General features: G+C 41.6%; 1 long non-coding RNA gene across 2 annotated transcripts; it reads right to left on the bottom strand.

Annotated features, from left to right (window-relative positions):
• Window positions 1-6,421: 6,421 nt before the first annotated feature.
• Window positions 6,422-23,049, bottom strand: LOC128578217 (uncharacterized). 2 transcript variants are annotated; one of them, XR_008377688.1, is made up of 4 exons: window positions 22,985-23,049; window positions 18,278-18,363; window positions 10,259-10,321; window positions 6,422-7,106 (listed from the first exon to the last, which is right to left on the bottom strand). It is a non-coding gene; the product is annotated as an uncharacterized LOC128578217 (long non-coding RNA). The 2 variants fall into 2 exon arrangements; XR_008377687.1 differs by lacking the exon at window positions 6,422-7,106 and adding an exon at window positions 8,255-8,415.
• Between the last annotated feature and the right edge of the window lie 239 nt (window positions 23,050-23,288).

The following is a 23,288-nucleotide window of genomic DNA, read 5'->3' as shown; positions in this document are numbered from 1 at the left end:
TGCATTTTTTGATAGGGATACCACATAAGAGATTGAGTGTTCCTCTCGGGGAACCACATCAGAAGTTTCATGACATCAGCTTGTCTCATTACTGGTGATGTTCACTTCGATCACTTAGTTAAGACAGTGTCTGGTGTCTGCCAGGTTTCCACTATAAAGTTAACTTATTTCCCTTTGTGATGACATTTGCAGGGACCTGCAGGACTGTGGCTAAACTGACATGAGTGAGGCACTTAGGGATGTAAACACTAGGCCAGGCCCTTATGGGGAGATATTAGTATCACTTTTTGAAAACCATTTACCTGCCATCTGTTAATCAGGTTTAGGAGGAAATCTTGCAAAAATAAAATTATGCCATCAAATTTTTAAAAGGAAACTTTAAATCAAATTATGACATCAAAAATTTTTTTCACTTCATTTTTTTTTTTGAGACAGAGTCTCACTCTGTTGCCCTTGGTAGAGTACCGTGGCATCACAGCTCACGGCAACCTCAAACTCTTGGCCTACAGATCCCTCTGCCTCAGCCTCCTGAGTAGCTGGGACTACAGGCACCCACCACAATGCCCAGCTATTTTTAGAGAAGGGGTCTCACTCTTGCTCAGGCTATTCTCAAACTCGTGAGCTCAGGGGACCCAGCTGCCTCAGCCTCCCAGAGTGCTAGGATTAGAGGCGTGAGCCACCATGCTGGGCCATGACATCAAATTTAGTATTAGATAAGGAAAGAGGAAGAGCAACACCTGTGGACAGGAAGTAAAATGACAAACACAAAGCAAGCAGGAGCGGGTGGGGTACACTGGGCAAAACACTCCTGGTGCTTGCAGCAAAGGTGCTAGTCAGGGTGATTTGTGAAGGCCTTCTAACTGGGTCGCCTAAGTCTGCCCTTGGCCCCAACAGTGTGTTTCAACATAGAAACAAAGTATCCTTTAAAGTTGAAATTGCTCTCAGAGGAAGAACAGCTCACTGAGCCCTGCAGGAGCCCACCCCCACCCTACCTTGCTGACTTCTGGGCCTCTGCTCTGCTCCCCTCCTGCCTGAACAGAGCAAAGAGCTCACAGCTGAGCCTCACCTCCCCAGCATCAGGACTTTGTGTTAGTTTCCTGTGGGTAGTGGACAAAAAACAAGGTTTAAAATGCACAGAGCCAGGAGCAAGTCTGTGGAAAATTCTCCCAATCATATTACATGATTTTCCCAGATTTTGTGATGCTTCTTGTATTTGTCAGCTTTTTCACATTTGTAACCTATTATGATTTCTTTTCTCATTGCAAATAATTATTCACTTTTTATCTAATGTTTTAATATTAAGTTTGTATTATTGTTCTTAAGGCCCCCAAACTATGTAAGCTTCAGCACCCATGAGACTTGGATCATTCCCTGCTCTAAAAATCAAACTGGATCATTCCCTGCTCTTAAAAATCAAACTGGAGCCAGGCGTGGCAGCTCACGCCTGTAATCCCAGCACTGTGGGAGGCTGAGAAGGGAGAATTGCTTGAGTTCAGGAGTTCGAGACTCGCCTGAGCGACAGTGAGACCCCGACTCACGAAAAAAATGGAAAAACCCAGCCGGGCGCCGCAGCAAGTGCATGTAATCCCAGCGGCCTCGGGAAGCTGAGGCAGAGGGGTACCCACAGCCCGCGTCTGAGGTTGCAGTGAGCTACCATGCCCACTGCCCTCTGCTCAGGGGCATAGGGTGGGACCCTATCTCAACAACAAAAAAAAAGTAAAGAAATAAAAAATAAGCAACGAAATAAAATAAAAAAGTCAAAAAATAAAAATAAAATAAATCAAACTGGAGGCTTAGTGCCTGTAGCTCAGTGGCTAGGGCGTCGGCTACATACACTGCGGCTGCAGGGTTCGAACCCAGCTGGGGCCTGACAAACAACGACAACTACAACAACAACAACAACAACAAAATAGCCAGGCGTTGTGGCAGGTGCCTGTAGTCCCAGCTACTTGGGAGGCTGAAGCAAGAGACTCACTTGAGCCCAAGAGTTTGAGGTTGTTGTGAGCTGTGATGCCACAGCACTCTACTGAGGGTGACAAAGTAAGACTATGTCTCCAAAAAAAAAATCAAACTGGAAAAGTTGGACTTAATCCCAGACGCAATCAGGAACCATCACAGATTCTGGCAGAAGAATGGAATAATCAGATCCGTACCAAGCAGTGGTGCACTGAAGCAGAGTCATCTTGAGTCCTGAGAGCTAACTTTGAAATTTTCGGCAATTTTAGGAAGTAATTGACATCATATCATGGTAGCTTGAAATCAGCCACTGTGAGTATTTGTACCATGGAAATTGGCAGATGCCACAAATCAGGCCTTCCCTCACGGCCTCAGAGAGCCGATTGTTAAAAATATACCAAACACCACTGGTACCAAGTAATTTCCTTGGTCATAAATCCACATGAGAAAAAAAATCCCTGAAATGAATTTACTCTCAAGTAAGACTGATAAAGATGGGGGTTAGGGAGGAAAGAAAAGGTGCAAGGCATCACAGGGGAAAAGTTGCTTAGAAGCTTTCACCTAGCTATGATACACCTAGATATCTATATTGGCATTTTGCAGTTCTCAGTAAATGTTACAAGGGTTTATCTGGCTCAATGACTACCTTGCTGACTTTGGGAGTTATTTCATCTCTCTTGAGTCTGCTTCTTCATTCATAACATGGGCATACTAATATTGGTCTCCCAAGTGCATAGTGAAAGTTAAATGAGATGGGAATATAAGTATGCCTGACACAGGAAGGTGACAATTATGGAAACATCAATGTTAGTTTCCTTCACTTCTTAATTTATTGGTGGTTCGAAGTCATTTAAGTGACAACTTTGTAAAGCCATTCAGAAAAACCAATATTCCAATAGAGTCTAAAGCTCTAGATTTGCACATTCCAATATGGTAGCCACTAGCCACATGTGTCCAATTAATTCAGGGTGGTGCCTGTGGCTCAAAGGAGTAGGGCGCCAGCCCCATATGCCAGAGGTGATGGGTTCAAACCCAGCCCCGGCCAGAAACTGCAAAAAAAAAAAAATTCATTTCTTCAGTCACATCAGCCACATCTCAAGGGTTTGATATCCACATGTGCCTAGTGGCTGATGTGCTGGACAACACAGGTACAGGACATTTCCAGCATCACAGAAAGTTCCATTGGACAGTGCTGCTGTATACTAATAGGAGTACAACACTGCCTGTGGGTCTTTCCTCAACCCAAGTAACGATATTCCTAACATTTTATAACCAAACTTCACTTGATTAATGTATTTGTGCGCCCTCCTGTGGCTACAGGTGGAAACTAGTCTGAGTTGAGCTGAGGTGAAGCAGCACAATTTATAAAAAGAATAGCTTAGAAATCTTTAGTAATTCGACGACTAGAAAGAAAAGTAACATAAAATAGTATATGCATTTTGAATGCCTGAAAGACTACTAAGGAAGATCTATTTGAGGAAGTCTGATCGGATAATCATATTATTCCTATAGCTCAGCATTTTCCGAACAATCTACACTTGGGAGATAAACATTTCCCGTTTAAACAAAGGATGCTACCATACAGCTGTTAAAAAGCGTGCAGAGAGAAGAAGGATTATTCGATCAATGATCCCAGGCGCTCTCTCGGTGGCATGTGGCAACAAACAAGCAGGAAGCTGTGGCTCCGCCTGTAGCTAGTGGGAGGACTAGCCTAAGACTCCACTTTCCACCCGATGAAGGGGACTCCGGTTTCTGGGTGCTTGGCACCTGGCCCCTCCGGCACTCCCCTGCAGAGCTGGCTCCTAAGCTCAGTCTGCCTGGTGCCTGAGCCCAAAAGTGTACCCTCCACCTCCTCACCGCATGCAAGGCTGTTCTCACGCCTACGCAATGAAAATGAACCCGGGCGCGTGGGGGCAGGGGGGAGCCTACCGCGGAACAGTCCGCAGCCTGAACCCCAGGCGTCCACTTCACAGGATGTTCAGAGCGTGGGTGGCCTGGGCAGCTGCTGACTCTTCGGACAGGACTCCAGCCTTACCTTGGGGGCGGTGGAGAACTAAACCTTTTTGTACATTTTTCTTTTTTTCTGAAGATGTTAATATATCACGTCCACGCGCTCACAAATCAGAAAACCGAGATATGCAATGAAAATAAGGATCACGCATAATCCCATCATCCAAAGAGAGTCAATTAATACAGCTAAATATGAGGTTGCACTACACATAATACTATTCTCCCCCCCCCCCACTAGTCTACTTAGCTTTAAAAGCTATGCAGTGAGCAATGCGCGCGGCCAAACACCAGCTGCTTCCTGGAGTCTGGCCAAGAGGTCTCGGCACAGCTTCCGGGTCCCTCCAGCACTGGGGACAAGCTCGCTGCTAGAGTTAGGTGGAACCCGATGCTGAGTCCTGCAACTCCAAACAGCCACCTCCTTGGATTGGGCACCTACGTGTGTACTGGTGTGTACTGTGCTCCGTACACTGTCTCTGGGAGCAAGTGCCAAGTCACATCCCTCTGAGTGCAGCTGCAAGTCATCAATCAAGGCTTTCACAAGGAATGCTTTTAGAAACCAGGTACAAGATGACCCGCTAACATTCCACATTTATCTGAGCTCACTGCATTCTGGGAAGCAGAGACACATAGTGTTGCTTTCTCTTTTCTTTTTTTTAAATGGCTTTATTGAGATATAATTCACATACTATACAATTCACTCATTTAAAGTGTGACTAGCTGTTTGTATATTTATAATCTAATTTCAGAATATTTTCATTCCTCCTAAAAGAAGCTCGGACAAATTAGCAGCCACTCCTCATTTCCTTCTAAACCTCCGAAAGTTAGGCAATCACTATTTTGTGTCTCTGTGATTCTGACCATTTCTTATAAATGGAATCATACTGTATTTTTTTTTTTTTTGTATCTGGCTTCTTTCATTCAGTATAATGTTTCCCAGGTTTGTCGTGTTGGTGTGTCATTTCTTCACTTTTTTTTTTTTTGCCAAATTGTATGGATATGCTACATTTTATCCATTTATCAGTTGATGGACATTGGAGTTTTTCCCATTTTTTGGCTATTGTGAATAATGCTGCTATGGACATTCATGTATAACTTTTTCTGTGAACGTATGTTTTCATTTTTCTTGGGTACCTGCCTACAAGTGAAATTGCAGTCATATAATACTCCACGTTTAACATTTCGAAGAACTGCTAAATTGTTTTCCGATTTGTCTGCATCATTTTACAGTTTCATCAGCCATGTATGAAGTTTCCAGTTTCTCCATACCCTCACCAACACTGTCAGTTATTTTCACTATAGCTATTCTTTTTTTAGAAACGGAGTCTCTCTCTGTCACCCTGGGTAGAGTGCTAGCGGTGTCATCCTAGCTCACAGCAACCTCAAACTCCTGCGTTCAAGCCATCCTCTTGCCTCAGCCTCCCAAGTAGCTGGGACTACAGGCATGTGCTACCATGCCAGACTATTTTTTATTATCTATTTTTTAGTAGAGAAGGGTGCTCACTGGTGCTCAGGCTGGTTTCGAACTCCTGATCTCAAGCAATCCACCCACTTCCACTTCCCACAGTGCTAGGATTTGCACCAGGCCTAGTATAGCTATTCTTGTGAGTGTAAAGTAGCATTTCATTGTGGGTTTGTACATCTTTATCAGAGATATGTCTATTCAGATCCTTTGCCCATTTTTCGAGTTATTGAAAATTAAATTGGTTTATTGTCTTTTATTATTGAGTTATAAGTTATTGATGTTTTCTGGATACATTCCCTTATCAGATATGTGATTTGCAAATACTTTCTACCATTCTTTGGGTTGTCTTCACTTTTTTTGGAGACAGAGTCTCACTCTATTACCCTGGGTAGAGTGCCATAGTGTCACAGCTCACAGCAACCTCAAACTCCTGGGTTCAGGTGATTCTTCTGCCTCAGTCCAGTCTCCCAAGTAGCTAGGACTACAGGCGCCCGCCGCCAACGCCCAGCTAATTTTTCTATTTTTAGTAGAAAAAAGGTCTCGGTGGCACCTGTGGCTCAATGAGTAGGGCGCCGGCCCCATGTACTGGAGGTGGCAGGTTCAAACCCAGCCCCAGCCAAAAAAAAAAAAAACGAAAAGAAAAAAGAGGTCTCACTCTTGCTCAGGCTTGTCTCAAACTCCTGAGCTCAAGGAATCCAACCCCTTCAGCCTCCCACAGTACTAGGATTACAGGCATGAGCCACCGTGCCTGGCCTCACTTTCTTTTTTACAGATACTATAATAGCTGTATATATTTTAGAGATATAGGTCATATTTTGATACATGCATTCAATGTAGAATGATCAAATCAGGGTAATTGGGATATCCACCACCTCAAACATTTAATCTGTGTTTTTGTACCCATTAATCAACCTTCTTTTTTATTGTTGGCAATTCATTGACGGTACGAGAAACCAGGTTACACTGATTGCATTTGTTAGGTATAATCAACATTTCTCAATGGCATCATTAGTTGCACAAAGTTTTTAATTTTGATGAGTCTGGTTTATCTTTTTATTTTGTTGTTTGCACTTTTGGTGTCATATTGAAGAAACCCAAGGACATCCTGAGCATTGAAGATACAATTTCATGAGTGTATCCAATTGTCCCAGCACCATTTGTTGAAAAGACTGTTCTTTCCCTCAATGAACTGTCTTAGCACTCTCGTCAAAAATCAACTGACTATAAATACATATAAGGTTTTAGTTCTGGAATTTCAATTTTATCCCATTGATACATGTGTGTATTCTTATGCCAGTATCACAGTATTACTGTAGCTTATGGTAAGTCTTGATATAGGGAAGTGTGAGTCCTCCAACTTTCAAGTTTATTTTGGCTTTTCCAGGTCCCTTAAGTTTTCATATGAATTTGACGATCAGCTTGTCAATTTCTTCAAAGAAGTTAGCTGGGATAGGGATCACATCAAATCTGTAGATCATACATAATCTATTTGTTTTTCATTTAAATACACAGTATTGTGGACATCTTTCCATTTCAGTAATTATACAGTTCATCTTTTTTCTTATGTTATTATTAAACAAATATTTATTAAATAATTATAAAACACAAGGGACTCTGGTTACTGATTATACCAAGATGAATCAGGCATGTATCCCTCCTAGAAAAAAGAGCTTTCTACCTAGGAAGAGAAATAAAATATGAATATAAATAATTGTATTCCAAGTATGAGAATTATAGATAAAATGCTACAAAAAAGATTACTTACAGATAGGAAGGAATGAGGTGAATGCAGTGTAGCCATTTAGCTCGACTAGGGCTTCTTGGTCTTAGCATTATTAATATTTCAGGAGTCTTCTTTGTCACAGGGTATGTTTAGCAGCATCCCTGGCCTCTACCCATTAGATAACAGTAGTACTCCCTTCCCCCATTTATGATGACCAAAAATTTCACCAGACATTGCTAAATGTCTCATGGGAGGCAAAATCATCCCTGGTTGAGAACCACTGAGCTAGACCTACATAATAGTTTTTAATGGTCACACAGTATATTCTATAGATAATCTACAATTCACACAAATAATATGCTATAATTACTGTTGGGCACAATTTTTCACTTTTTGTATAAAACATAACTTTTTTTTTTTAGACAGAGTCCCACCCTATGCCCTGAGCAGAGTGCAATGGCATCATAGCTCACTGCAGTCTCAGGCTGTGGGCATCCCACTGCCTCAGCCTCCAGAAGCTGCTGGGATTACAGACACTCGCCATGGTGCCCGGCTCGGTTTTTCCAATTTTTTGGAGTCAGGGTCTCACTCTTCACTCAGGCAAATCACGAACTCCTGAGCTCAAGTAATTCTCCCTCCTCAGCCTCCCACAGTGCTGGGATTACAGGCACGAGCCACCTCGCCCAGCAAAACATAACTTTTTTTTTTGAGACGGGTCTCACTTTGTCACCCTCGGTAGTGTGCTATGGCATCATAGCTCGCAACAACCTCAAACTCTTAGGCTTAAGCAGTCCTTTTGCCTCAGCCTCCCAAGTAGCTAGGACTACAGGCGCTTGCCACAATGCCCGGCTATTTTTTTTTTTTAAGAGATAGGGGTCTTGCTTTTGTTTAGGTGGGTCTCTAACTCCTGAGCTCAAGTAATCCATCCTTCTTGGCCTCCCAGACTGCTAGGATTACAGTTATGAGCCACAGTGCCCAGCCCTAAAACATAACTTTTAGAAAATATAACATCAACTTAAAAGGTTCCGGACCCAAGGATAAAATCATTCCAAGATGTGAGCCGAAATGAAAACGGAGATCCAATTCATGCAGTTAGGGTGACCTTTATTCCACTTAGAGTGTAGGTGGGGTGAGATTCCTGACTAGGGAGAAATCCACACATGGGCTATGGCAGACAGGGATTTAAAGGGTTAGGGCAGGGGTGGCGCCTGTGGCTCAAGGAGTAGGGCACAGGTCCCATATGCTGAAGATGGCGGGTTCAAACCTAGCCCCGGCCAAAAACCAAAAAAAAAAAAAGGGTTAGGGCAGTCAGGATTGGTGGCATTCCTATTTCCTGGGGGATGTTTAGCATGATAACTAAATCATGCTAGCTTTATTTTTAACTATAAAAGTTCTATGCAAAAATTATTATTTCAAACAGTTTGGAAAATGAAAAGACCTTGTCTCTCAATCCTACTCCCCAGAAATACTCTATGGTATGTCAGTTTTAAATTTCTACATTTATGCAAAAGTGAAGTGGTACAAACCTTGTTTTAGTGCATTTTTATCATTACATGTGATAATTTGGTCTATTCACTGTACATTTTATCTGAAGCTCTCTAAGCCATAATTTTCAAACCGCCAATCTTGGCCCATTCATGGAATCAAATTAGAGGGTCATGACCAGCATTTCTAAAACTGAAATAGGACAGAATAGATTATATCTGAGCATATTTCACACAGCAAACATAGGTACTATTTCGTGAAAAAAAAAAGTATCAGACTAATAGATGATAGATAGGTGGATAGACAGGTAGATTTAAAATGCATGTGTTAACTGTGGACTGCAGCCAAGAAAAATTTAAAAACCACTGCTGTAAGCAATCTAAATATATATTTAACATTCCTTTCTATAATGGGAGTGGAGTGGTGGATGGGACAAGTCTCTTCTTTCTTGATTAAAATAGAACAATTAATATAACATAAGCAAAAATACTTCATGTTAACAGCTACTCCCCAGAAAAACACCACTAATTCCTATACAAAATAGTATTTAATGTAAATTTAAGATCAGGGCCCCATTGATTCAAATTGCCCTGACTCCTTAGGAATTAAAAGATTCAATAGGAATCACCCATGAAGCTATTATACATTAACAATTTAAATTACATTTGGATATACGTTAACTATAGTTGCTGACATTTTCATCTAGTTCTCTTATACACTGTTCTTCACCAGTTTGACTCCAAAACATCATCACCAAACACAACATGTAGGGAGCATAGGGCATGGTAGCTTTTACCTCCTGTTGGCAAGGAGAAGTAAGAGTACCAGAGTTTACATGGATGTGATATTCTTGAATGTCTTTATTTCATACCAGGATAACACAATAGGGTCCTCACAATCAATTAACTTTACATTATAATATTAATCTTCAAGTTTAAGACTAACTATTATGATATTTGGCTATAAAGCATAGTTCACAAAGAATTTCACTAAAGTCATAATATAATTAAGATTTCTAACTTGAAATGATTATATTCTCAAGGTCACTGAAGCCAAAACTGTACATGAATACACAAAATGACCTTCAACTTAACATAGGAAGCATTTGATAGACGTGAGAAACAAGTTTTTCCCTAAAGTTTTATTTAAGTAATCACCAAAAAGAATTCATAAAGAAAACATTTTTTTTTGTAGAGACAGAGTCTCACTTTATCGCCCTCGGTAGAGTGCCATGGCATCACACAGCTCACAGCAACCTCCAACTCCTGGGCTTAAGCGATTCTCTTGCCTCAGTTTCCCAAGTAGCTGGGACTACAGGCGCCCACCACAACACCCGGCTATTTTTTTGTTGCAGTTTGGCAGGGGCCGGGTTTGAACCCGCCACCCTCGGTATATGGGGCCGGCGCCCCACCAACTGAGCCACAGGTGCCGCCCCATAAAGAAAACTTTTGAATCTTCTGTGTGAGCCTATTTTTTGCCAGAACACCAACAGCCAAATGATGCCAGCTTGGCTGATCTATCAATGCAGTCATTGAAAGCAACATGGCAGAGAGAGAGAAAAATAATCAAGTGAACTCTTTAGGAAATGTAAGGGGATAAAAAAAAAATTTATCTCTACTTACAAGGACAGGATTTCATTCTGAGATCTAGTGCAAGTCTTCACTTTGGAGATGAGGAAACTGAGCCTTCAAGAGAGTAAGACTTTCTTAGTTAATAGACTTAATTTTTGTGAGCAGTTTTAGGTTTACAGAACAATTGAACAGAAAAGTCCAGAATTCCCATATAGTCCTTCACCTCAACAATATACAGTTTCCCATGTTAATTCATACATGTTAATCTCTATGAATATAATTTCACATGTTAATCTTGTATTTGTGTGGCACATTTGGTATAATTGATGAGCCAATACAGGTACATTAGTGTTAGCCAAAGTCCATAGTTTATACTGGGCTTCAATATTTGAGTTGTACATCATATGGCTTTTGACAAATGTACAATGATATATATCCACCATTACAGTGTCATACAGAATAGTTTCACTGCCCTAAAAATCCCGTGCTCCATCTATTCATCCCTCCTTCTAAACCCCTGACAAGCAAGGGTTTTACAGCTTTTTACTGTTTTTTACTTCTTTTTTTTTGGTTTTTGGCAGGGGCTGGGTTTGAACCCTCCACCTCCGGCATATGGGACCGGCACCCTACCCCTTGAGCCACAGGCGCCGCCCTGTTTTTTACTTTTTTACAGTTCCATAGCTTTTAGCCATGGTAAAGGTGAGGAGAAAATGTCCCCTTTTCCCGCAAAGTTCTCCAAAAGATCAACTCCCAATTAAGGCATATCAGTAAGAGAACGGTTTATTTACTGCGTGCATGAGAAGAATCACAGAGTGATTACCCAATATCCCAATGAAGTTCAGATATTTCTACACCTGTCCTTTTGGAGGGGCAGGGAAAATGAAAAGTACAGGTTAACTGTTTAGGGGCAACAAATGGCGCTAAGGAGGATAAATGGGTGGGGAAAACAGATTGGCTTGTACATTATTATCTTTGCAAATTAAATTAACCTGAGAAACAGGTATTATATTTAAATGATTTGGACCAGGTCTGGTTGCATCCTTGATATTCTTTCCTGCAATTTATTGAGATAACAGGGAGAGGAAGGGAAGTCAATTGCCCCTTTGATCAGTCAGCTGGGTTTATGCAGATAGAGGGAAAGCCCCCTCCAATGCTTTTTGATCTTGAACAGCTTTTTTTTTTTTTTTTTTTGTAGAGACAGAGTCTCACTGTACCGCCCTCGGGTAAAGTGCCGTGGCGTCAGACGGCTCACAGCAACCTCCAACTCTTGGGCCTACGCGATTCTCCTGCCTCAGCCTCCCGAGCAGCTGGGACTACAGGCGCCCGCCACAACGCCCGGCTATTTTTTTGTTGCAGTTTGGCCGGGGCTGGGTTTGAACCCGCCACCCTCGGCATATGGGGCCGGCGCCCTACTCACTGAGCCACAGGCGCCGCCCGATCTTGAATAGCTTTTGATCCAAAATATTCTTTATACCAATGAGTCATATTTGGGGACAAAATTTCCTGAGCTCCTTCACTAATAGGTGTGTAGTGGCATCTCATTGTTTTAATTTGCAACTCTGTAATGACATAAGATGTGGAGCATCTTTTCATATGTTTATTTGCCATCTGTATATCTTCTTTGGTGACTTGTCTGTTTAAATCCCTTGCCCAAAACATGATTGCAAGAGGGACTTTACCTAACAATTGCAATCAGTGTAACCTGGCTTATTGTACCCTCAATGAATCCCCAACAATAAAAAAAAATAAATAAAAATAAAAATAAAAAAATAAATCCCTTGCCCATTTTTATTTATTTATTTTGAGACAGAGTCTCAAGCTGTCGCCCTGGGTAGAGTGCCGTGGCGTCATAGCTCACAACAACATCCAACTCCTGGGCTCAAGTGATCGTCTTGCCTCAGTTTTTCTGTTTTTAGTAGAGTTGGGGTATTGCTTTTGCTCAGGCTGGTCTCTAACTCGTGAGCTCAAGCTATCCACCTGCCTTGGCCTCCCAGAGTGCTATGATTACAGGCTCAAGCCACCCTGCTGGCCCTTGCTCATTTTAAAATTGAGTTGTTTGTTTTCTTATTGTTGAGCTTTAAGAGTTGTTTTTGTATGTTTTATGCCAGCCCTTATTAGATAAGTGTTTTGCAAATATTATCTCTGTGGCTTGTCTTTTGTATTCTCTTAACAATGTCTTTTGCAGGGTGGCACCTGTGGTCAAGTGGGTAGGGTGCTGGCCCCATATGCCGGAGGTGGCAGGTTCAAACCCAGCCCCGGCCAAGAAAAAAAAAAAAGCCAATGTCTTTTGCAGAGCGGAAGTTTTTGATTTTAACGGAGTATCAATTTTTTTCTTTTCATGGAGCATGTTTTTGATATTGTATCTAAGAAAGCATCAACAACCCAAGGTCATCTTGATTTTCTCTTATGTTATCTTCTAGTTTTATACTTTCACATTTGGGTCTCTGATCCATTTTGAGTTAGTTTTTGTGAAAGGTATAAAGCCTACGTGTCTATTGTGTTTTTTTTTTTTTTTTTGAGACAGAGTCTCACTTTGTCACCCTCAGTAGAGTGCTGTGGCATCATAGCTTACAGCAACCTCCAACTCCTGGGCTCAAGCGATTTTCTTGCCTCAGCCTCCCAAATACAGGCGCCCGCCACAACACCCAGCTATTTTTTAGAGATGGGGTCTTGCTCTGACTCAGGCTGGTCTCAAACCTGTGAGCTCAGGCAATCCACCTGCCTCACCCTCCCAAGTGCTAGGATTACAGGTGTGAGCCACCCTAAAGCCTATGTGTCTAGGTTCAATGTTTTGCATGTGGATGTGTATCCACTACCACAGTCAAGATACTGAATAGTTCTAATACTATAAGCCCAGGATTCCTCATTTTGCCCTTTTATAACCACACTCACCAGTTCTAGCATCATTTATTGGAAGGATTATCCTTTGTCTGTGAGATTGCCTGTTTCTCTGTCAAAGAGCGAGACTATTTAGCAACACATCTAGATGTTCTTTTCATGTCAGTTCTTTTTGCTGGCAAACTGACTGCTTAAGGGAATTGTCTCTGGAGTCAGATGACTTGTTTTGTTATCTAAGCTTTTTCAGTTAAATGCTATGAGATCATGGCTAAGTATAGTAACTAAACCTCTCTGAGCCTCAGTGTCCTCAACTGTACAATGGGTTTGATAATAATAGTGATTGGTAATAATCATAGGGTTATCATGAGACAAATTAGATAATGTATGTAAAATATCTGGTGTGGAATGTGGATTGTGAGGCAGCAAAACCCCCTCAGCTCTGGAGGTACGTTCAAGGAACAACCCCCCACTGCTTCTCCTCTCTTCCTAAAACAACAATAGTCCTTTCTCCTTGCTCCCTCTGCCAGAAGTCATGTAGCTTCTGTATACTTTACTATCTTTTGCCTAAAAGCACATAACCTTCTCTCCCTAATGTTAATCTTTACCCCACGTACTAAGATTCATGCCATTAAGAATACTGTTTGTGATAAAACTCCTTTTACTTATCCAGTTACTTCCTCTCAGCCTTGCAAAACAAAAATATTCCCACTTGCTTTCCTTGCTGATTTGCAACATTGTTAATATAAGCAACCTTGTTTAGGTACTTTTTGGTGCTGGCTGCAGTCACCAGCTGCTCCAGACCTCAGGCAGTAATCTGTGGGAATTTTCTCAATTCCCCACCATTCCCAGTTTGGTTCGCGGTGAAAATATGGCACATAGTAAAGCGCTCAATAAGTGTTAGCTGCTACTATTGGAGTATTCCAAATTTAACTTGCTTTCTGCCTCAGGGGCTCACCATCAAAATACGTCAGACAAGAACATATATACATATTTCTTCATTCTTAGACTTCCTTCTAATTTTTATAAAATTATGTACCATTTGGATAGGTCTATTTCAAAACAGCACTCTTGGCCGGGTGCAGGGGCTCATGCCTATAATCTTAGCACTCTGGGAGGCGAAGGCAGTTGGATTACCTGAGCTCACAGGTTCGAAACCAGCCTGAGCCAGAGTGACACTTCATCTCTAACAATAGCCAGGCATCATGGCAGGTGCGTGTAGTCCCAGCTACATGGGAGGCAGAGGCAAGAGAATTGCTTGAGCCCAAGAATTTGAGGTTGCTGTGAGCTATGACACTATGGCAGTCTACTGAGGGTGACAAAGTGAGACTCCATCTCAAAAAAAAAAAAAAAAACCAACCCAACATTCTCTGTAAACTCATGTATAATGACAGGAGGCAGATCAGTTGCTGCTCAGTGATCACTGAAGAAGGAAGGGACACAGGGAAAACTTATGAGTGTAATTGAAATGTTCTGCTTTTTTATTGTAGTGATGGCTTCATGGGTGTTTATGTCTATCAAAACTCATTGAATTGTACACCTTTAAATGAGTGCAGTTTATTGAACATAAATTATACCTCAATAAAGTTAAAACACATACCCTCATTTATGAGACAAGCCATGAAACGTAAATATGGATATTAATATTAAGGAATTATTTTATAATTTATACTGTTTTTTGCATGTGTGAATGTTATAGTTATTTTGAATTTCTAAAAAGTCTTAATATTTTTTAAAAGATGCATAGAAAAATGTTTGCAGGTAAAACAGTATCGTATGTGATATTTGCCTCAAAATAATGAGAGAAGGGAGGGGTGGGTTGGGAGGAGAAATGAAACACACTTGGCCATGAGCTTATAATTATTGAAGCCGGGTAGTGTATACATGGGGAGTTCATTCCACTAGTCTCTTTCTTTTGTGTGTGTTTGAAATTGTCCATGATTTAAAAGTTTAAAAAACCTCTATACATACAAAAACTATTGTCTTTATTTCAGTTTATAAATAGAATGATACTGAAAGCATCGTTAAGGTTCTTAGATTAGATTGTTGCTGCACATCATTTTTAATTTTCTTTTCTTTTCTTTTCTTTTTTTTTTTGAGACAGAGTCTCAAGCTGTCACACTGGGTAGAGTGCTGTGGTGTCACAGCTCCCAGCAACCTCAAACTCTTGGGCTTAAGCGATTTTCTTGCCTAGCCTCTCAAGTAGCTGGGACTACAGGTGCCTGCCACAATGCCCAGCTATATTGTTGTTATTGCAGTTGTCATTGTGGTTTAGCTGGCCCGGGGCAATTCTAACCTGCCAGCCTCAGTGTATGTGACCAGAGTCCTGCCCACTGAGCTACGGGCACCGCCATCATTTTTAATTTTCAATTACAATTTTTGAGATAATTGTAGATTCACATGGGCGGCGCCTGTGGCTCAGTCGGTAGGGCGTCGGCCCCATATACCGAGGGTGGTGGGTTCAAACCCCGCCCCGGCTGAACTGCAAACCAAAAAATAGCTGGGCGTTGTGGCGGGCGCCTGTAGTCCCAGCTACTTGGGAGGCTGAGGCAAGAGAATCACTTAAGCCCAGGAGTTGGAGGTTGCTGTGAGCTGTGTGATGCCATGGCACTCTACCGAGGGCGATAAAGTGAGACTCTGTCTCTACAAAAAAAAAAAAAAAAAATTGTAGATTCACATAAGGTTGTAAGAAATAATATAGAGAGATCCTGAGTACACTTTGCCCAGGTTCCCACAAAGGTAACATTTTGCAAAACTGTAGTATAAGATCACAACCAGGATATTAATATTAAAACAAGTCACTCATCTGATTCAGATTTGCCTAGTTTTACTTTTCTTTGTGTGTGTGTGTTCCATGTAGTTTTAGCGCCTGTGTAGGTTTGTGTATCCACCACCACAGTCCAGTCAAGATACAAACAGTTCTGGGCAGCACCTGTGGCTCAAGGAGTAGGGCGCTGGTCCCATATGCCAGAGGTGGTAGGTTCAAACCCAGCCCCGGCCAAAAACCACAAAAAAAAAAAATAAATAAATAAAATAAAAAAAAAGATACAAACAGTTCTAATACTACAAGCCAAGGATTCCTCCTTTTGCCCTTTTATGAACACACTCACCTTCCCTCACTATATGCCCCCCAACTCCTAACCCTTGGCACTACTAATCTGTCTGATTTCCACAGTTTTGTCATTTTGAATGTTATATGAATTTAATCATAAAGTATGCAACCTTTTGTGAGAGACTTTTTCACTCAGGCTAATTCCCTGGAATTTCATCCAAGTTGTTGTGTGTATCAGTAGTTTCTTCCTTTTTATTGCCCCGTGGTATTTATGGTATGTATGTACCACTGTTTGTTTAACCCTTCACCAGTTGAAGGACATCTGGGCTGATTTCAGTTTTGGGCTATTACAAATAAAGCTGCTGTGAACATTCAGAGATGTATTTTCATCTAACATTTGTTTTGCTACTAGTATATACTGTCCCCTTCAATCGATTAATCATAGATGATGGGTAATTTTGAAGACTTTCCAAATAAAATCTGTTGGCTTAATAAGAGCTATACTTTTGGAGCATGTATAATTTCCCTTTAAAGAACATGAAGTATTTTTTCAATAATGTAATGAATTTCTCTGGTTTTTCTTCTGACATATTTTGCAAAGCAATTCTTAATAGTAATTTATAAATGACCTAACAATTACAGAGCTTTCAATGATTATGATAGTTTTATATCAGTGTCAGTTTCCTCTTTGTAATAAACTAAACCTTACTGTACCTTCTGCACCTCATAAATATGTATTGGGTGACAAATTTTCCAACTGATATATCCATATGCCATCACTAAGGGCCAGAAAACATGTTATAGGTTTAAAATTTATGTCTTTATGTCTTTCAGCATATTACAATAACAAAGTAATTTATATTCAGCCACAGATATATTGCAAATTTCCAATTTACTAGGGAATTCTCTTTTCAAAAACCATTACTGATCCTCTTAAAAGTGAAGCATACTAAGGGCAGTGCCTGTGGCTCAAAGGAATAGGGCACTGGCCCCATATGCCAGAGGTGGCGGGTTCAAACCCAGCCCCGACAAAAAAAAAATAAAAAAAAAGTGAAGCATACTTTTGTCGTGGTTATTCACCTGCCATCTCTTAGCTCTAAGCTAACACCTTTGTATTCTGTTCTGTGATACCAGGCTGGGACTCTGCAAATTGCTTTCTCTAATTCTCTTGCCAGTTGTCCTCCTGTTAGGTTCTGTTCTAGTAGGAGATTGGAAGAGGGCAAAGGAACTTCTTTTTGCCAGCTTCCACCTACAGCATCCCACCCCACCCCCACCTTCCCCACAACCATGGCTCCAGCCTCAAGCTGTCGCCCTGGGTAGAGTACCGTGGCATCACAGCGCACAGCAACCTCCAATTCCTGGGCTCAAGCGATTCTCTTGCCTCAGCCTCCCAAGTAGCTGGAACTACAGGCGCCCGCCACAGTGCCTGGCTATTTTTTTGTGGGGGGGAGTTGTAGTTGTCATTGTTGTTTTAGCTGGCCTGGGCTGGATTCAAACCTGCCAGCTCCAGTGTATGTGGCTGGCGCCTTAGCCGCTTGAGCTACAGGCGCCGAGCCACCTTCTTTGATCCTTCCTAGCACCACTGTACCATATTCCCAAAGAGCCACCAGCTCTAACAACCACACCTTCCTTGGTAGTCTGAGCTTGAGCTGAGCAGTATACACCCCTCCAACGTCTGAACATAGACTGTGGGGAGTGCCAGCCAGCCAGATAGCCATACCTCATCCCCTGTATTTAATCAGCTCTGTTTGAAATGCTTAGCATGGCTTCTGTTAGCCCTTATAGACAATTGCAAGCAAAAGTTTGCAAATTTTTTAGTATCTTATCTATATTCTCTCTAACTACAAAGGTCATATTCCTTATTCAGGGTAATCTCTGGTTGAATTCAGGACTTGGAGAGGGAAAGGGGTAGGGTTTTAGGCAAATGGAGTTCTTTGGTAGTAAGCTACAAATGGACTCTGGCTAACTTAAGGAAAGAAGGAGTCCCTGGTAGCAAGTGAGCAGCACACAGAATCAAAGGAGCCGATTTGGAAAGAGTAGGAACCAGAGCCATTCCAGAGATCTGGGACCCAGGAACCGAAGGATTGTACCTTTGGGACTGTACCTTCAGGGTGTTTCACCAGCCTGAACCTACCCAAGCCACATTCCAGGAAGGGTGTGGCCCCCTGCAGTCAGGTGCCTACCTTTGACTGCTGGAAGGCAGGATGAATTGATAGGCAGTCCTCCCAAGCTGTAACTGGTTGAGGAAGAGTAGTTCTTCAGCTGTTTCCTAGAGAAGGAAGAATAACATTACAATAAACACACCCTACAGTGCACTTCAGAAAAGATCTTCAGTTCTAAATGAGAATGCATTATATATGAAAACTTTAAGAGCATTGTGGTGGGCGAGGTGTCTCAAGCCTGTAATCCCAGAACTCTGGGAAGCTGAGGGGGGTGGATTGCTTGAGATCAGGAGTTCCAGATCAGCTTGAGAGACCGAGTCTCTAAAAATAGCCTGGCATTGTAGTGAGTGCCTGTAGCCCCAGCTCTTTGGGAGGCTGAAGCAATAGGATCACTTGAGCCCAAGTGTTTGAGGTTGCTGTGAGCTATGACACCACAGCACTTTACTTAGGGTGACAGAATGAGACTGTCTCAAAAAAAAAAAAAAAAGGTTGTACTTGTGTACTTGGAGTGGAACACCCAGGACAATGTTTCTAGAACTTTCTATAGTTAGGAGGAATAAACTTTAGTGACCTAGTACAGAGAATGGTGAATATAATAAATGGTAACATAGGCCAGGTAACATAGTGCCTGTAATCCCAGCACTTTGAGAGGCCAAGGCAGATGGATTGCCTGAGCTTAGGAGTTCGAGACCAGCAAGAGCAAGAGCAAGACCCCTCTCAGTAAAAAAAAGCCGGGGGTTGTGGCGGGCGCCTTGGGAGGCTGAAGCAGAGGATCACTTGAGCCCAAGAGTTTGACGTTGCTATGTGTTATGACGCCACAGTACTCTACCCAAGACCACAAAGTGAGACTCTGTCTCAAAACAAACAAGGCTCAGTGCCTGTAGCCCAGCAGCTAGGGCACCAGCCACATACACCAGAGCTGGTCAGCTCGGGCCTGCCAAACAACCATGACAACTGCAACAAAAAATAGCTGGGTGTTGTGGCAGGCACCTGTGGTCCCAGTTACTTGAGAGGCTGAGGCAAGAGAATCGCTTAGGCCCAAGAGTTTGAGGTTGCTGTGAGCTGTGATGCCATAGCACTCTACCCAGGGTGACACAGGGAGACTCTGTCTCAAAAAAAATAAAGAAAAAGAAAAAACAACAACAAAAACAATAAATGGGGCGGCGCCTGTGGCTCAGTGAATAGGGTGCCGGCCCCATATACCAAGGGTAACAGGTTCAAACCCAGCCCCGGTCAAACAGCAACAACAAAAAATAGCCAGGTGTTGTGGCGGGTGCCTGAAGTCCCAGCTGCTCGGGAGGCTGAGGCAAGAGAATCACGTAAGCCCAAGAGCTGGAGGTTGCTGTGAGCCGTGTGACACCACAGCACTCTACCGAGGGTGGTAAAGTGAGACTCTGTCTCTACAAAAAAAAAAAAAAAACAATAAATGGTAATATATTGTATATTTCAAAATTGTTAAACAAGCAGATTTTAAATGTTTTCCCACAAAAATAAGGATGGGAGGCGATAAATGTATTACTTAGCTTGATTTAATCATTCCACTATGTAAACAAGTATCAAAGTATCACATTGTGCTCCATAAATACATGATTATTATATCAACTAAAAATAAAATTTTTAAAAACACTCTGAATGTGAAGCCTTCTCAGCTCTGCTGATTGATTGGGACAAGCCAAGAAGAGCTTCTTATTATTTTTCATTTGACAAATATTTATTTACTATGCCCCAGTGATCCTAAACCCAAGCCTCACTGATTCTGGTCTAGGTCCTTTATTCACTGTCACCAATACAGAGTTCATGTTGCTTAACATCAACAGCTAGCATGGCAGGGTAAGTTGGCCTTGTAGAAATCCAGAGAGACACCCAACAAAGGTTCAATATTAATGCATTCATAAATAGAAAACAATTACTTCACTTTACCTAATAAAATATCATAAAAGTAAATGAAAACAAAGTACAATATGTTTTCTATTATAATAATTTTCCTTCAACTCCTCAAATATTTTAAGAGAAATTACTTAGAATTCTACACTAAGACAATTCTTTTCATTTGCAGTGCTTTCCTACCATTTATTTTTCCCTAAATGCATGTTTTTTTCCTATTTAGATGAGTAATGTGTGTCCATTGGAGAAATTTTTTAATAGGGCAAAATATGAAGAATAAAATAATAATCATCCACACGCCAGTACCAAGAAACAAGGGCTATTAATATTTTGGCATATTTTCTTCTGTTCTTAACAATTTGAATGAAAATAATTTGACCAGAAACAAAACTGCTGCTCTTAATGCTCCTCTTTTGCTTGTATAATTTTCAGATTTTTCTGTAACAAGCTTTGTTTTTATAATAGGAAAAAAACAAATAATAAAGAAATGTATGTATAAAAGAGCAGGATCTGTATGTCTTTTTCATCGAGCTATCTCCACTTTCCAGAACATTGCTTGCTGCACATCAAGTACTCCAAAAAATGTTGTTGTTTTTTTTTTAATGGCTAAGATTTTCATCCCAAAACTAGTGAGACACAGTTGCTAATGAACATGGAAGCACTCAGCAGGGATGTCTGGGTATTATTTCTCTCTCTGATTCCTTTTAATAAGCAGTTCATTCTACCACATATGATCACTTTTGCTGTCTTAATATCAGTCTTGGAATTCAAGACTGATTAAATTCCAATTCCTATAACAATACTCAGTAGCTGTGTGACCTTGGCAAAAAACTTCACCACTCTTTGCCTCAGCTTCTTCACATGGTGAGCACTGGTCCAGGTGCTAGGGGCACCACAAAACAAAGATTCTGTCACCAAATTTACATTTTAGTGTAGGGAGAAAGTCTGTGAACAAACATTTGTGTGGTAGCTATAAGGGCTATGAAATAATAAAGAAAATAAAGGGGATAGGAAGTGGTTACCTGTGGGAGAATGGTTGCTATTTCATAGCTGGTAGTCCAGGATAGCTAAAGGTTTAAAAAATATCCTAGTATTGGGGTGGCGCCTGTGGCTCAAGGAGTAGGGCACTGGTCCCATATGCCAGAGGTGGCAGGTTCAAACCTAGCCCCGGCCAACATCCAAAAAAATAATATATACATATATATATATATACCCTAGTGTAGTGTTTTTCAAACTTCAAGTGACTGTGATGGAAGGCGATCTTCATTTTCAAAAAAATGAAATAACATTCATGCCTTTGTGTGTACCTGTTTGTGCCTTACTCAATTAGGTGAAGAGACACAAAAAGACAACTGCAGAAAAAGTGCCAGAAAAGATTAGGACCAGAGCTAAAAGGTTGGGAAGAACACAAAACAAAACCGAAGAGTTAAGCAATCCAAGAAAGAAAACTGGTATAGCTTTTTCATACAAAAAAAAAAAAAAAAGGACCTAATAGGAAAAAAGGCACAAAGGTTTTTAAAAAAGAACAGATTCAATTCAACAATAGAAAAAATCCAAATATAATGAAACATGCTGTACATGATACTTTCAGATTAAGTGTAGGATGGTGTGTTAATATTCCCAGAAATTCACCAAATATATGCTCCACACTTCCTTCTCTGACCCTCAGCCCCTGCTAGACAGTATAATATTTTAAAGCTGGGAAGATTTCTTTTCTCAATCCTTTAAACTTTTATTTCGTTTCATTTCATTTTTTGAGACAGAGTCTCACTCAGTTGCACTGGAGTTGAATGCCCCAGCATCATCATAGCTCACAGCAACCTCAAACTCTTGGGCTCAAGCGATCCTACTGCTTCAGTTTTTGTGTTTTTAGTGGAGCTAGGGTCTCGTTCTTGCTCAGGTTGGTTTCTAACTCCTGAGTTGAAGCGATCAGCCCTCTTGGCCTCCCAGAATGCTAGGATTACAGGCATGAGGTCACCGCTCCCGGACCTTAAACATTTATTTTAGTAGGTTTTGAAATTTATATCTCCTGATCAGAAATGAGTAAATTGTACTAAAGAGAGATTTTTTTTTTGATGTGCACATGAGGTTCCCACTGAATCAGAGCTGTGAGACACAATTACTTTAGAACAAAGTGAGCAAACTACAGTCCTCCTGGCTAAATCAAACCCACCTAGTGTTTCTGCATGGCCCTCAAGTTAACAATGGTTTTTCCACTTTCAAGGTTGAAAAAAATCTAAAGAATATTTTGTGACCCATGAAAACCATATGAAGTTCAACTTTCAGTGAGTCTATAGTTTTACTGAAACACAACCAAATTTATCCATTGCTTTTGTGCTGCAACACTGCAGAGTCCAGTAGTTAACCCCAAAGCCTAAAATACTTATTCTCTGGCTACTTTTAGAAAATGTTTGGCCAACCAGTGTTCTAGAATAGGAAGGCTGTACTCCTTCAACACCCTTCCAACCCTCTTCCTTCTCCAGCCACCCACTTAGCTTTAGTCACCAACAAGATTCCTGGACCTGAATGGAAGGATGGTGTTATAATAATGGATTGTATACTATCGGACACCAGAGACACAAAACAGTAAACTTCTATATAAGGGAAGGTGACCGGTTCTGTCACTGCCTACAGTAACGTTGGGGTTTGCCTCCCGGTCAGGAAAATGGGCAACACAGCGGCATCTGCATGATTGCATTTGAGCATAAAGGCGCTTGGAAAGGCATCAAGACAGCAAATGTTCCGGGAGTGCTTTTGCAAGGGGAGCCTCTCTTGGACTCTGGGCGTAGATTGTGGTTCCCTTTGCACTAGACAGCTCGGCCGCCCAACCCCCACTGCTCCTACCCTTCGTTTCTTCTCTCCATTCCCCTTTTGGCCTGGCAGCCCGCTTTCTCCTCACCGCAGCTAGCCACCACACACACACACACACGCACACGCACACGCACACGCACGCCTCGGGGCACAGCAGGGCTCAAGTCAGCTGGCCCGGGTCAGCCCAGCCCAGCTCTGTCCAGCTTTGCCCGCTTAGGGTGGGGTCGCCCTGGGGACCCCAGCAGGTGACAAGAATGACTCAGCAGGGGCCAGGGTTGGGACCAGTTAGGAACGCCAGTGCAGGAATAAAATCCCCTGCAAGACGAACAGACACCAA

This window comes from Nycticebus coucang, chromosome X (assembly GCF_027406575.1).
Source record: "Nycticebus coucang isolate mNycCou1 chromosome X, mNycCou1.pri, whole genome shotgun sequence".
NCBI classification, from domain to species: Eukaryota; Metazoa; Chordata; class Mammalia; order Primates; family Lorisidae; genus Nycticebus; species Nycticebus coucang.
Note: the sequence above shows the minus strand (reverse complement) of the source record. Positions and strands in the feature narration are given on the sequence as shown.